The sequence below is a fragment of the Podarcis cretensis genome (assembly GCF_951804945.1).
Source record: "Podarcis cretensis genome assembly, chromosome: Z".
Lineage (NCBI taxonomy): Eukaryota > Metazoa > Chordata > Lepidosauria > Squamata > Lacertidae > Podarcis > Podarcis cretensis.
Window position 1 is genome coordinate 22,893,401 of NC_137184.1, and position 16,099 is coordinate 22,909,499.

A 16,099-nucleotide genomic window follows, 5' to 3' on the forward strand; every position below is an offset into this window, starting at 1 on the left:
TGATGGGGCGGATGACAACGGCGACAAAGGTAAATGTAGATTCATGATATCCACAGGACAAACAGACAACTTCAGAAGAAAATCAATCTGCACCATTAGCAGCATGAGGACCCAGTGCCAAAAATGTGGAAGTCCAATACAGCATGTATGGTAACTGGTGAAACCAACATATATGGAATGAACAGAAAGGAAAGGGGACGGGGGGGGGGGGTAGGGAGGAGAGGAGAGGAGAGGAGAGAGACAGCTCTTTCCCACCTATCTAATTTGCACCACATGAGTAACTGGAGGCAAGGAACTGGTCTGAAACTACAGCTTGGAAGCACAATACAGTGGCAACTCGGGTTACAGATGCTTCAGGTTACAGACGCTTCAGGTTACAGATTCCGCTAACCCAGAAGTAGTGCCTCGGCTTAAGAACTTTACCCCAGGATGAGAACAGAAATCGCAGCGGCAGTGGGAGGCTCCATTAGCAAAAGTGGTACCTCAGGTTAAGAACAGTTTCAGGTTAAGAATGGACCTCCAGAACGAATTAAGTTCTTAACCCAAGGTACCACTGTATCATATTAACCATTCTTCCCAATGCTACCAACTTTCTTCAAATGTTGAAATAAGGCAGACTTTTTAGAAAAGATAGTGCCCCAGTGAATTAAACAGATGGATACATAACCAATCCTATCCAGGTTTACTTAGAAGGATTTCCTACAGATTTCAGTGGGGCTTATTCCCAAATTAGTATGCACAGAACAGAAAAGCCAAGAGTGTTTTGTTCAAAGTAAGAGCAATTAATTGACAAATCAGTCAGAAAAATAGGGAAACACCTTTGTAACCAACAATCTGTTAACAGAGAAGTATAAAGTACTTACATACTCCATCATATTGCTAGTTTCGCATTTCCTTTTACTCAACTTCCAGTGCAAACCAAGCTAGGAAAGTAATATAATGTTTAGCATTACCTTAGTGGGAACATAATATTTAGCATAATGTAACATGATTATCTGTGTGTATAGTTATTTTATCTGTCCATTTGGGATATTAGCATTTGTAAGGCTACAACTGGGGCACATAAGCAATACAGAAGCATCTTTAATCCAGAGATGTGTCTTTGTTAATTGCATACTACTTGCTTATAATAAATGTATTCACACTAAAATTGAAAAAATCCCTGAAACACTCCACCATGATTAAAGCAGCCACTTCCCTTCTTACCTTATGATATAGTCTGTTATTTTCCCATTCTAACAACTTCTCAATTGATCTTCTAGTCTAGGAAAGATGACCAAAATAGCATTAGAATATGGATTCAATCAGTTTCCTTAAATATGGCCCATAAAACTGGCCCATGTGTCTGTTGCAATTGACAAGGAATTCTGCAAAGGATCTCTCATCTGTTTGGCTCTACACAAATAAGGTAGGATGAAGGAAAACACAACAGAATAAAAAACATACAGTCTTCTCCAGTTTCGATATAGTCCACACTGAACACTGTTTGCTGTGAAGAACAAGAGTGGAAAGTGTTGTTGTGCTCATACCCTGTTTGTGGGCTTCCTAAAGGCATCTGATTAGTCACTATGGGAAAGACTATATTGGCCTTTGGTCTCATCCAACAAGGCCATTCTTATATATTTTGTTCTGTGAACCATCCTGAGACTTCTGGGTATAGGAAGGCATATAAATTCAAGCAAGCAAGCAAGCAAGCAAGCAAGCAAGCAAGCAAGCAATAAAAATTAATATAAAATGAAATATATGACCAGACTGCTTGCAGTATTTACAGAAGTTGCACAGGGGTCAGGAATTTTGATGATCATTAGTGTCTAGCCTCAAAGTAAAAAGTATATCTGGACTGTTCCAATTCCAGATAGATGACAGTGGGGAAACTATATTATGAATGTTCACTATACACTTGTTCCTAGTCATATTGCTGGGGAACAAGAGCCGAAGAGTCCTATTGCACTCATATCTTGCTTGTGGGCTTCCCATAGGCATATGGCTAGCCATTGTGAGAGCAGAATGCTGGACCAGATCCACCTTGGGCCTGATCCAGCAGGGGGTCTGATGTTCTTAGGCTGTGCAGGAAGGACTATGAAACAAGAGATCAGCTTTTTAACAAAGCCTTCTCCAGAAAATTTTCTATATACAGGGACTAATTTTTTTGCTGGAGGGAGCATTCACTCATGCCACCTCTAACTGCAGTCTGAAGTAGTACAGCCGAGAAACATATTAGGAGTCATAAGTTTATATCAGTGCTGGGGAACCTGTAGTCCTCCAGATGTTGCTAACTCCAACTCCTATCACTGCATGATCATTGTCTATGCAGGATGGGGCTGAGGAGAGATGGAGTCCAGAAACATCTGGAGAGCCACAGGTTTTCCACCCATGGCTTATGCCATATTATGTAAAGTATTTCTATCCTAATCTTGCAGTCTGAAGACATAATACACAAGGGAAAGGGAGGGGGAGGAAGGAAGGTGAGGCACCAGTTCTTAAAGTTACAGTTCTTATAAAGACCAGCTGTGATGGAAACAGTACAGATAGCCTGACAGAAGGGCTCCCACCAAGTGATAGTTGATGGGAGGGCCAAATGCCTGTTAGCAGGGGCTACGGAATAGCCTGGTGGAGTAACTGGAAATGAGAAGGGGTTAATTTCCTTCATGAGTGTAAATTATTCCATGGATGTGCTAATCACAGGTACAAGGTCAGACAAGCCAGTGTTCTGACTATATCTGTGATATGTCATGGCAGCTCCGTGTGTCAACCAGTAGGTCTGCAGTTTGTCTGTCTGTCTGTTGGTTAGTATGTCGATGTTACCTGTCCACTGTTACATCTTTACATGTTATAAGTTATTTAAAGTTATTTAAAGCAACCAAAATACAAGTTATTTAAAGCAACCAAGATACAGTACTTTGTAGTTGTATGCATCTATATACAGTGGTACCTCGCAAGACGAAATTAATTTGTTCTGCAAGTTTTTTCGTCTTGCGATTTTTTTCGTCTTGCGAAGCACGAATTTTGGAAAAGCTTCAAAAATCACCAAAGTCTTCAAAAACCTCAAAAAAGGCTACCACACCGCGTGCTATGAGTTGTCAAGTCGCAACTGCACCCCCTGAATGCACAGTTTCAAGAAAAAGGAAACAAACTTGCAAGACAAAGGAAACAAACTTGCAAGACGTTTCCGTCTTGCGAAGCAAGCCCATGGGGAAATCCGTCTTGCGAAGCAACTCAAAAAACGAAAAACTCTTTCGTCTTGCGAGTTTTTCGTCTTACGAGGCATTCGTCTTGCGAGGTACCACTGTATATCTATCTGCAAAAACCTACAAGCTGTATATATCTACGTCCATAACTGTTTTACTGGGCCTTATCTTCTGCAATAGTAAACTATTTGAACCTTTCTCAGCTTACATGTAGTTACTGGTACTGGAAGCAACTTCCACTGTGTGGGTATCTCACCTGAGACTCCCATCATAGCCCTGCTTCTTTTCTCCCCCTCTGCTCTATGACCTGATGGAATAGTCCTATGGGATTCAGTTGCGACACTATTGGAGTTTTGGCACAAGTGCACAGGGTGATCTTGGTGGCAACTGGTTTGAAGTGAATTAACACTCAAGCAAGAATAAATTAAATTAACACTCAAGCAAGAATATACCAACCAGATTTAATACTGGGCCTACTGAAATAGCTCTAATTTCTCTAATTTAAAGTGAGTAGAGGTTCCTAGAGATCTGCCTAAAACAGGCATAATTCTGTACCTTCCTTATTTTCCAAACCTGTGCTGTCTTCTGCCCTCTATCAAAATGAATGCATTTTGACCAATTAGCTAAGGTTTGGGTGACAAGAGCTTTGAAAGCCTCAAGAAGGCAAAACCAAGGCACTTAGGGTTTATTGAAAGGACACTGAACAAATTCAGGGATCTAGAAGTATTGATTGTATTTCTACAGAAATAACTTAATAGGCAAGTAAAGAATTTAAGGCCATGAGTCACACAGGACTGTTTAGAAAAGAAAATAATGTATGAATCAATTAATTAAAAGAATAAATTCTGCATATTATGGTGTTGTAATGAATTTTTATCATTTGGATATAAATCAGAGTAACAGAGTTCTTGTTGTTTGAAAAAAATAATGAGAAAAATGCTGACAGAAAAGGACAGATGTTCTAGGGTCAGTACAAGAAAGATGTGAATTATTTTGATATATATTCAAGAACAAAGGTTTGTGCAACTAATGATCTAAAAGCAATAAAGAAATTAAGAGGTCAAGCAACTTCAGGTAGCTGCTGGTAACACTAGTAGCCTTGTATGCGTACTTACTCTTTTGTTCAGACAGACAGCAGGCCACAGACTGCAGCCAAGTGTGCAGCAGCAGCACAAACAGCCACAGAGAAGCCATTTTACACTGATAGGGAGATTCTTCTTTAAACATACATTTACACGACTGATACTTGTCTTGAATTCTTCCGGAGCAACCTGGAAAAACAAGAGATAAACCCATACTGGGAACGATGTATATGGAGAGGAAGTAGAAAAAGAAAATATAATTCTGGGATTTATTTATTTCATAAAATTTATATGCTGCTTGATTGTAAAAAAAAAAAAATATTGTAAAGGCTGTCAGGAATTAGAACTCTACTGCCAGTTTGTGTGTGAGAAAATACAGTAATCACTAAGGATGAAATTTTTGTTTTAGTTACTCTACAGACACTTTTGGTATTCTTACTTGTGTTTCTTGCCTGCATAAATAGATTTAAATACTTCAACTTCATACCAAATCAGTTATTCTTATTATCATCATCATAATCAATGTTAAACACAGTAAAAAGTGAGCTCTCTCCCCCCCCCCCCTGCAAATACAGTTTTAGCAGGCTACGGTAAGCCCCACAGTCCTTAGGATAATGCTGAATGTGTGAATTATGGAATCCTTTTCACACAAAGGTCACAAGGTATGGAAACGTGATGGTCCTCAAGGAGCAAGTGACCACAACAGTGGTCCTCAGTAAAACAGTGTTTTAGGAAATTAGAAATTTTCTGGAGGAAAAACAACCCAAACACCCAGACAGCATTCTAAGAGATTCCTTTTCGGCCCAGCACACCATAAAGGGGAATAAAGGTGAAGGGAAGGGTCATAATATTTTACAACAGGATACAAGAGAGGAAAGGAGAAATGACCAGCAGGCTCCCTTTCCCTTCTTTGGCCATCATAATCACAGCCCAATCAATCACGCCTTGTGCCAAATTACAATACGAAGGGAATGTTTTATGACTTACACTTCCTTGCACTGGACACCAATTTCCCCACAGAAGTCCTTGTTGTTTTAAGATCAGGACAGGAAACTGGACTTTCCCCCTAAAGGATTATTGATTGATCAAGGTGACAGGGAAGTGGCAGATTTAAGGCCATATATCACAAACCAATATTTTCATCCATCAACTAAGAACTGAAAGCTAGGAGTGAGACTTCTTGCCTGAACATGCAATTCTGTTGCATGTTGAGAAGATTACCAACATATCCATTAAAAGAATTAAGTGAACAAAAAAAAGGGGACAAGAGTTCGGGGTGAACTCAAAGATTTACCAAGGAAAAAGAATGATTGTAAAGTTGAAGAGGAGGGAAACAAAATTTATTGTTAGGGACTATATTTTGAGACCTATCCCCATTCTTCATCTTGTCTTTTCATAGGCTTCCTACTTACAAACTTCCTTTTGTACAAATTAAAACAAAATCTCAATCCTGTTATCTCAGTTAAAAAAAAATTACACAAAATATGTTCACATTCTTTATTTATGAAGATACTTTGTATTATCAACATGTATGATCAATAATATAAGAATTCAAATATTAAAAAGCAATCCAGCAATCTGAAATGTGGAGTTTAAACATAATTGTTCTGTTGCATCTTAATCCTACAAATATCCTTTTTAAATATAAAGGTAAAGGTACAGGATTAAATATACTGTATAAGGAACAAAACACACTCAGCAGAATATCTTCACAATACTTGCTATAACTCAGCAATATCTTACTATTGCTAAAATTAGTATGTATTGGCATTGTTATAATCCAGAATTCCATGATATTAAAAATGTTGCATGGTAATTACTACTGACTTTAACTTAAGTATTTTAAATTATGCCTGTGTTGAAAATGAAATGGATGGTAGTTACAGAACCAAAGATAATATGTGTTCCAGACAGCATCATCATTTATAATTTGTTAGTGCTTAAAATGTACAAGGCACTTTACATTTAAAAGTGTACAGATTCCTATTGCACAAGGTATTAGTTGTGTGCCAGGACATTAGAAAGCTGAAGCAAGATTTGTGGAAATTATAGATGTAAGAGAGAAGAAATAAAACAAAATGAGGATTCTGGGAAGAGCTAAATGAACCTTGAATCCAATAAGATGAAGTGACTAAGATGTCAACGAACCAACACCTGGTACTCTGCTCCACAACACATTAACTTGAATGTAAATTCCATGAAAATCAGTGGCTGGATCTCAAAATATAGGAGTACAGGTCAGGATCACCAGATCTTTCAGTTCTTTCAACATTTAAGACATTCAGCCGACTGAAAGAAAAGCATTTTTGCAGTTTACACGGGGTACATGTGCTGACTTACCTTCCCTGTCAGAACAGAGGGAAATTCGGTGTCAAACTTGTTGGTTAAGCCAAACCTTAAAAAACAAAAGAGAAAAAGTATTTCCACCTACTAACTTGTTTCTAACGCCATAAATTATATATCACTGCTACTTTCCACATCAGCTTTCAAGTGTTCATAGTACATTTTAAAGTACTACTGAAAACGTGCAGAGAACATAGCTCCTTTTATTAACACTTAATTTAAAAACCACATCCAAAGGCATGCACCTTCCTCCCACTTTCATGGTTATAGACTATTAGGGCAATTGATGTTTCTATTTGTATTAAGTAGTGACTATAAAGTTCATCCGTTACTTGCTTATGCCCACAGCCTGATGAACTATAAAGAGTACTTTGCTGAGATTATTGCAGAACCTGAAAACTAAAGGAGGAATTCAACATAGCTCTTGACAATTGTTTCAGACAGAATGATCCCCCCTCTTCTCTCCCCATATCCTATTCCAGAGTTTCTCGTGAACCTCATAGAGGCAATTGGGGGGGGGCATGTGGGGGGAGAGGGTTAAAGCTGTGCAGTCCTTTCTTGGGATTCTGCTAGTGAGACTCATCAGCTGAATATGACTCTAGGAATTAGGGGCATAATCCTTTCAACAAAACTGATGCAAAAGTTATTGCACTTTGAACACCCCCCCCCCCTTTGGATGACAAAATGACGCAACATCTTAACAGTAATCCCAGTAATCCCAGTGGGTCCCTCACAGGATGGAATCACAGCAGTGTCATTTTGGCTTTGCTACCTGCCTTGCATACACCAGGGCTAGGCGATGTCTGATTTCCAACATCAGGTTAGATATCACCAGCTAAACTTCACAATAAAACAATGTATCACAATGTCTGAAATAAAGATGAAACTATGTGGCAAAGAGATAACCTCCTTCTTTAAAAAAAACCATCAACCTTTATTTTTAATACGGAGGGAAGCTATTTATGGGGCACCAAAACCGTAAACTCCAGGAAATGGAAATGAAAACACTTCTCTCCTTCTTTTTCACCAGCGGGTGTGGGCCAGAGGGAACAAAAAGGAAGGTGAAGAAGCACATAAGGAAGCATAGGGGGTGTGGGAGGGGAATGTGTGAGAAAGCAAAGGGGCAGGGGAATATTAGGGAGAGTACGATGGTAAGGAGGAGAAAATGGGGAATGTAGAGGGGGAGACACATACATGTGTGTACACACAGAAGCGGAGAAGAGAGGAAAGGGACAAAGACATGAGGGATACACAGGCACACATTCATGAAAAGATTTTGGTTCTTCTCAAGCCACCATGGCTTGGCCCCCATTGCAGGAAAACTTTGCAGGAAAAAAAACAGCAACCTTTCATAAAGTGGCACTGTGCACTTGGCGCCCCCAGATGGATTTTCTCAATTTTGCACCGCCTCAGATTTTTGAATGCATGAAATTAACTACCATATGTAAAAACGAGAACAGAAATAATGGACTGCAAACAGTGTTAAGTACCCCAAGGAAGAAAAAACTCTGTAAGAAAAGCAGGTCCTACATGCAATGTATCATATGATAAATGACGCTCTGCTCCTTGAAAACACATGGAGACTGATAAACTAAAAAGAGCACCCTACATCAATATAGGTCAGGCTGTAACTAGGGCTGGATGATGTCTGTTTTTAAAAATAGTCGTATATCACCAGCGAAACATCACGATATACCAATATAACACAATGTCTGAAATAAGGATGGAATTATGAAGAGGTGAACGGGGTAATGTCCTGGCAACTGCTACTACTTAGGGGTCTGAAACTTAATTCCCCCCATGTTTTTAACATATTGTTGCCACTGTTATTTTAAAATACAAATAATTTTTAAATTAGGACACTTTCTCTAAAATTAAAGTTGTAGAAGTAATTAGTAGCATGGATATGAAAGGAAAGGTGGGAGGAGGTTCCCTTACAGACACAAGGGAGACAGAGAGAGAGAGAGAGAAGCTGAGAAGGCACAAGAGAAGATTCAACAGAGCAATGTTTATTATTATTATTATTATTATTATTAACTCATAAGTAAATAGTTGCCGTTTATTTTTCTATGGAACAAGTGGTGACTTCCAAGCCAATCCCAGCTGAGACCAGCAGCAGTTCAAAGGCAGCACTGGACAGCTCAGCTCTTGAGAAATGACGCAAAAAAGACTTTCAAGTTTAAGGAGCTGCAGAGCAATGGAGAGTGAAGGAAACCCTCTCTATTTACTCCAACACAGAGAAACATCGGAACTACGGCATAAGGTTTTCCCGGCTTTATTTTCCTGCCTTTGTTCTGTTGTCCCGCCTGCACTGCTCTGGCTCTGCGAAGGAAGGGTTCTGGCATGGTCCTAGAGCCCTTCCCTCCTTCCCAAAGATGGGCAAGCACTTACTATCCTTCGGGGGAGGGGGTAGTGCCAGGGGTCTGGAAGCCAGACAAAATGGAGGCAGTTTGTAATCTTTCACAAAATGGAGCCTTTGCAATGCTAATATCTGGTGCCCCCAAGTGGATCTTCTCAATTCTGAACCTTCTAGGACTTTTGGATTAATTAAATAGCATAGCACTGTGTAAAAATAAGAATGACAATAATGGACTGGAAACGTTAAGAACCCCCCCCCCCCCGTTCCCCAAAGCAGATCCTACATGGAGCATCCTACAGAAAGGAAAATGGCTGCAGCTAGGGCTGGACAATGTCTGGTTTTCAACATCGTGATATGTCACCAGCTAAACATCGTGATATTACCAATATAACACAATGTCTGAAATGAGGATGGAACTATGGGGCTATGTCCCGGCAACTGCTATTCCTTAAGGTTCTGAAACATAAATATCTACTTACCTTTAACATATTGTTACAATATTCTGTAGAACACATAATTTTAAAATTATTACACTTTCTCTAAAATTAAAGCTGTGGAAGTAATACGTGGCATAGATATGAAATGAAAGGTGAGAGGACGTTCCCTAACAGACACAGAAATAGGAACGCAAGAGAGTGGAAGAAAGATTAAACAACAGGACAAGGTTTATTATTCTTATTATTTATTCATATGTAAAATAACCCCAGTCTATTTTTCCATAGGACAAGACTTTGCTTCCAAGCGAGCCCCGGATGAGGGTGGTAGCATGCTTCATTTCAGAGATGAGGCAGAAAGCACTTTCAAGTGTCAGGAGCTGCAGAACAGAGTAAATTGATAAATGGAGAACAAAGGAAACCCTCCTTTGCTCTCATTCCCACCCACAGAGATACCTGAACAAAGCTGTGATCCCATAAGGTTTTCCGGGTTTAGGGAGGGTGGTGCTAGAGGGCATCCCAGAGCCCTTATCTCAATTTCCCAAAGGTGGATAAGATAATGGACTATAGACGATCTATTGAAAGATACAACAGGAAAGATATAACTGTGGAGAAAAACCTTGGGCACAGCTCTGGCTCAGGGAAGGAAGATCCAGGGCTACTGCGGGGTCCTAGAGCCCTTCCCTTCTTCCAAAAAATGGGCAAGCAAGTACTATGCTTCCGTCATTGGGAAGGCAATGCCAGGGCTCTGGCATCCCAGAGCCCCTGCGCCACCCTCCAAAAGCCATACAAAATGGAGGCACTGTTATCTTTTATAAAATGGCTGCTTTTGAGTCCGCTATTTGGCACCCCAAGTGGATCTTCATAATATTGCACCACTTAGGACTTTTGCATTAATGAAATAGCATAGCTCTGCGTAAAATGAGAACAGCAATAATGGACTGAAAACAGCATTAAGCACTTGAGGGATGAAAAATCCCTACAAAAAAAAACAGGTCCTATATGCAATGTATCATATATGAGGTTCTGCTCCTTGAAAAAGCATGTAATTGACAGACTGAAATGAATATCCTACATAAACATAGCCCAGAAAGGAAAATGGCTGCAGCTAGGGCTGGACAATGTCTGGTTTTCAACATCGTGCTACGTCACCAGCTAAACATCGCGGTATACCAGCATAACACAATGTCTGAAATACAGATGGAAGCAACTGCTACTTAGGCATCTGAAACTTATAAATATCTCCTTGCCTTTAACATATTGTTACAACTGTTATTTTATAGTAAGGATAATATTTAAATTAAGACACTTTCTCTGAAATTAAAGTTGTAGATGTAATTGGTAGCATAGATATCAAAGGAAATGTGAGAGAATGTTCCCTGATAGACATGAGGGAGACAAAGACACACAAGCATGCCCACAGATACAGAAGGGGAGAAAGAAGAAACAAGGCTTAAGCAACTGAAGGCAGCAGTTATTCAAAGCAGCACTGGACAGCAGCATTCGCATCTCTTGCCATGTGAGACAGAAAGGGCTTATGAGTCTCTGGAACTACAGAGAGAAATAAATAGATAAATGGAGAAGAAAGGAAACCGCTTATCCATTTACTTATTCCCCGTACACAGAGACATCTGCGCAAAGGCATAAGGTTTCCGGACTTTGGGAGGGCGGTACCAGCCACCCTCCCAAAGTCAAATAAAATGGATCTTCTCACATTTTTGCCACCTCAATTTCTCTGTGCTGTTCTTCTGTCTACGAAGAAAGATCCAGGGCTCTCAGAGATCACTTGCCCTGCCCTCCCAAAGTCAGACAAAATAGAGGCACATCTGAGGAAACCCAGAAAAAGGAACACACACACAGAAGGGGAGAAGGGAGGAATGAGGCTTAAACAGCAGGGTAAGATTTATTATTATTATTATTTTGAACTCAGAAGTAAATGACCCCAATCTATTTTTCCATGTGAGGGACCCAGCAGGGCTCAGGTGTCAGGAGGTGTGGGGGGGGGAGTAAGTAGATTAATTTAAATAAAAGGAAACCCACTCTCCATTTATTTATTCCCACGCATAGAGACACCTGCGCAAAACTGCAATCTCATAAGGCTTTCCCAGCTTTGCAGGGCAGTGTCAGGGCCATGGCAGCACCTCAGAACCCTCATACTGTCCTTCCAAACCTTTTGAGGCCAATATTTCTCACCCACTAGTGGAGTTTCTCAGTTATGGATCTTGCAAAAATTGTGGCATCTCAGCCTGGGGAACTGTACTGCTAGCACTGCTCTGGCTGTGGGAAGGAAGATTCAGGTCTCTGTTGTGGTCCTAGCGCCCTTCCCTCCTTCCCAAAGATGGGCAAGCACTTCTTGAGCTTCCGGCTTAGGGGAGGCTGTGCCAGAGTCCTTGCACCACCCTCCAAAAGCCAGACAAAATGGAGGCACTCTGTTATCTTTTATAAAATGGCGGCTTGTGAGTCCGCTATTTGGCACCCCCAAGTGGATCTTCATAATATTGCTCCACCTAGGACTTTTGGATGAATGATTTAACACTGCGTTGTTTAAAAATGGGAACAACAATAATGGACTAGAAACAGTGTTAAGTACCTCAGGGAGGAACCCCTGCCCCCAACCAGAAATGTAGGTCCTACCTGTAATGTATGTTTTGATAAATGAAAATACATGGAGATTGACACACTGAAATGGTATCCTACAGAAAGGAAAATGGCTGCAGCTAGGTCTGCACGATGTCTGGTTTTCAACATCGCAATATGTCACCAGTTAAACATCGTGATATACTGATATAACACAATGTTTGAAATAAGGATGAAATTATGAAGAGACAAATGGGGTAATGTCCTGGAAACTACTGCTACTTAGAGGTCTGTATTACCTTTAACAAATTATTCCAACTGTTGTTTTATGGTAATTTTTAAATTAGGACACTTTCCCTAAAATTAAAGCTATATAATTAGTGGCATAGATTTCAATGGAAATGTGAGAAAATGTTCCCTAATAGACATGAAGGGAGACACAGGCGCACAACCCTGCACACATATACAAAATGGGAGAATGGAGGGAGGAGGCTTAAACAAAAAGCAAGGTTTATTATTATTTTTAACTCAGAAGTAAATAACCCCTGTACAGGACTGCCATTGTTCTGTGCAGGAAATCTGCGGCACTGCTCTGGCTCTGGAAGGAAGATTCAGGGTTCTGGCATGGTCCTAGAGCCCTTCCCAAAGATGGGCAAACACTTCTAAGGTTTCCGTCATTAGGAAGGCAGTGCAAGGACTATGGCAGCATCCCAGAGCCTCCACCCCGCTCTCCAAAAGCCAGACAAAATGGAGGTACTTTGTAATCTTTACAAAATGGCACCCTGTGTGAAGCTAATATGTGGTACCACCAAGTGGATCTTCATAATATTGCACCAACTATGACTTTTGGATGAATGAAATAACACTGTGCTGTTTAAAAATGAGAACAGCAATAATGGGGTTAAAAACAGTGTTAAGCACCTCAGGGGAGAAAAAAACCCTACAAGAAAAGCAGGTCCTGTATTCAATGTATCATAAATGAAGTTCTGCTCCTTCAAAACGCATGGAGATTGAGAGACTAAGTAGGTCTGGACGATGTCTGGTTTTCAACATCGTGATATGTCACCAGCTAAACATCGCAATATACCAATATAACACAATGTCTGAAATAAGGATGAAACTATATAGAGATGAATGGGGCAATGTCCTGGCAACTGCTGCTCCTCAAAGTTCTTATATTTACTTAGCTTTAACTTATTGTTACCACTGTTACTTTATTGCACAGATAAATTTTAAATCAGCACACTTTTTTAATATTAAATGTGTAGAAGTAATTAACAGCACAGGTATGAAAGGATAGGTGAGAGAGGGTTCCCTTACAGACACAAAGGAGACACATACAGAAGCACACACAGAGAGAGAAGGGGAGAAGGGAGGAAGGAGGCTTAAACAACAGAGCAAGCTTTTTATTATTATTTTTAACTCAGATGTAAATAACCAGAAGTGAGCCCTGGCTGAAGGCAGTGCTGGACAACAACATGAGCTGCTTTTGGGAGGCAAGGCAGAAAGGGCACGGGCACCTGTACAAAGCTGTAATTGCAAAAGATCTTTTCAAGGGTGTGCCATCTCCCTCTAGCTCAGGGATGGTCCTAGAGCCCTTCCCTTCTTCCCAAAAATGGGCAAGCACTTACTATGCTTCCATCATTGGAAAGGCGGTGCCAGGGCTCTGGTGGCGACCAAGCCCTTGTGCCACCCTCCAAAAGCCAGACAAAATGGAGGCACTGTTATCTTTTATAAAATGGTGGCTTGTGAGTCCGCTATTTGGCACCCCAAGTGGATCTTCATAATATTGCACCACTTAGGACTTTTGGATGAATGAAAAAGCATAGTGCGGTGTAAAAATGAGAGCAGCAATAATGGCATGCGAAGAGCATTAAGTACTTGAGGGATGACAAATCCCTACAAGAAAAGCAGGTTCTATATGCAATGTATCATATGAAAGATGAGGTTCTGCTCCTTGAAAAGGCACAGAGACTGATAGATTTAAATGAGTATCCAACATCAAGTCTGGCTTTAAACACTGTGGTATACCAGTAGGTGAGCATCATGATATACTGATACAGGACGGTGTCTGAAATTAGGATTAAACTATGTAGAGGCAAATGGACTCATGTCCCGGCTATTGCTACTATTTAGAGGTCTGAAACATAAATATTTACTTACCTTTTAACATTTTGTTATAACTGTTATTTTCTGATAAAGATAATTTTTAAATTAGCACACTTTCTCTAAAATTAAAGCTGTAGATGTAATTGGTAGCATAGATATCAAAGGAAATGTGAGAGAATGTTCCCTGATAGACATGAGGGAGACAAAGACACACAAGCATGCCCACAGATACAGAAGGGGAGAAAGAAGAAACAAGGCTTAAGCAACTGAAGGCAGCAGTTATTCAAAGCAGCACTGGACAGCAGCATTCGCATCTCTTGCCATGTGAGACAGAAAGGGCTTATGAGTCTCTGGAACTACAGAGAGAAATAAATAGATAAATGGAGAAGAAAGGAAACCGCTTATCCATTTACTTATTCCCCGTGCGCAGAGACATCTCTGCAAAGGCATAAGGTTTCTGGACTTTCGGAGGGCGGTACCAGTCACCCTTCCAAAGTCAGATAAAATGGATCTTCTCAAGAGAGACACACACACAGGAGCACACACAGAGAGAGAAGGGGAGAAGGTACAAACTAGGCTTCAAGAACAGAACAAAGTTTATTATTATTTTTAACTCAGAAGTAAATAACCTGCCTATTTTTCCATGTGACAAGTGGCAGCTTGTAATTCAGCCTAGTTCAGGGCAGCAGCCATTCAAAATGCAGTGTTTGACTGCAAGGTATGCAACTTTCAGAAGGCTTAGCACAAAAGGTCAGGAGCTGCAGAGGGAAGCAAACACTAAACGGAGAGTGAAGGACACCCACTCTCCATTTATTTATTCCCACGCATAGAGACACCTGCATAAACTAGGATCACATAAGATTTCTGCTGGCTTTAGGAGGGCGGTGCCACAGGAGGAAAAAAAAAACCATGCAAGAAAAGCATGTCCTGCATGTAGTGTATGATATCACATATGAGGTTCTGCTCCTTGCAAAGGTTTGGAGATAGACAGAGTGAAATGAGCATCCTGCATATGGTAAACCCAGAAAAGAAAAGGACTGCAACTAGGTCTGGACACTGTCTGGTTTTCAACATCGTGATCTCTCACCAGCTAAACATCTGATGTAACACAATGTCTGAATACATACAAGTGTGCACACATACACAGCAAGGAAGAAGGGAGGAAGGGGGCTAAAGCAACAGGGCAAGGTTTATTTTTATCTTTAACTTTAGAAGTAAATAACCCCAGCCTATTTTTATATGGGACAAGTTTTGACTTCCAAGCAAGCCCCACCTGCACAGGCTGAGTGAGGATCTGAGAAGGAAGATCTAGAACTCTGGCACAGTCATGGAGACATTCCCTCCTTCCCAAAGATGGGCAAGCACAGAGCCCTTGCACTGCCTACACTTTTGTAATCTTTCACAAAATAATGCATTATACGAAGCTAATATGTGGTGCCACCAAGTGGATCTTCTTAATATTGCACAGCTAGCACTTATAGTGGAAAGAAAAAGCTTAGCGCTGTGTAAAAATGAAAACAGCAATAATGGACTGGAAACAGAGTAAATACCTCAAGAGGAAAAATCCCTATGAGAAAAGCAGGCCCTACATGCAATGTATTATATGATGACCATCTGTCATGGATGTTTAGCTGAGCTTCCTGCACTGCAGCAGGTTGGACTAGATGACCCTTGGGGTCCCTTCCAACTCCACAATTCTACAATTCTATGATTTATGAGCTTCTGCTACTTGAAAAGGCCTGCAGATTAACAAACTGAAATGAGCATCCTACATAAACAAAGGTCAGAATGGGAAAGGGCTGCAAGTAGGGGTGGGAGATGTGACATGTCACCAGATAATCATCATTATATACCAGTATAATGCATTGTTTGAAATAAGGATAGAATTATGAGGCAGAGAATGGGCTAATGTCCAAGCAACTGTTACTACTTTGGCATCTGAAACTTTAAAATGTTTACTTACCTTTGACATATTGTTACAACTTTTATTTTACTGTATGGATAATA

The 16,099-nt window shown here is 40.4% G+C and overlaps 1 pseudogene across 1 annotated transcript in view; it reads right to left on the reverse strand.

Moving 5' to 3' along the window:
- LOC307207674 (cysteine-rich hydrophobic domain-containing protein 2-like) overlaps positions 1-16,099 on the reverse strand; it is a 32,079-nt pseudogene that overhangs the window by 6,259 nt on the left and 9,721 nt on the right. The window contains exons 2-5 of the transcript XR_013843926.1: positions 6,611-6,665; positions 4,304-4,459; positions 1,207-1,263; positions 864-923 (exon numbers count right to left, since the gene is read on the reverse strand). The product of XR_013843926.1 is annotated as a cysteine-rich hydrophobic domain-containing protein 2-like (transcript). The remainder of the gene's footprint in view (positions 1-863; positions 924-1,206; positions 1,264-4,303; positions 4,460-6,610; positions 6,666-16,099) is intronic.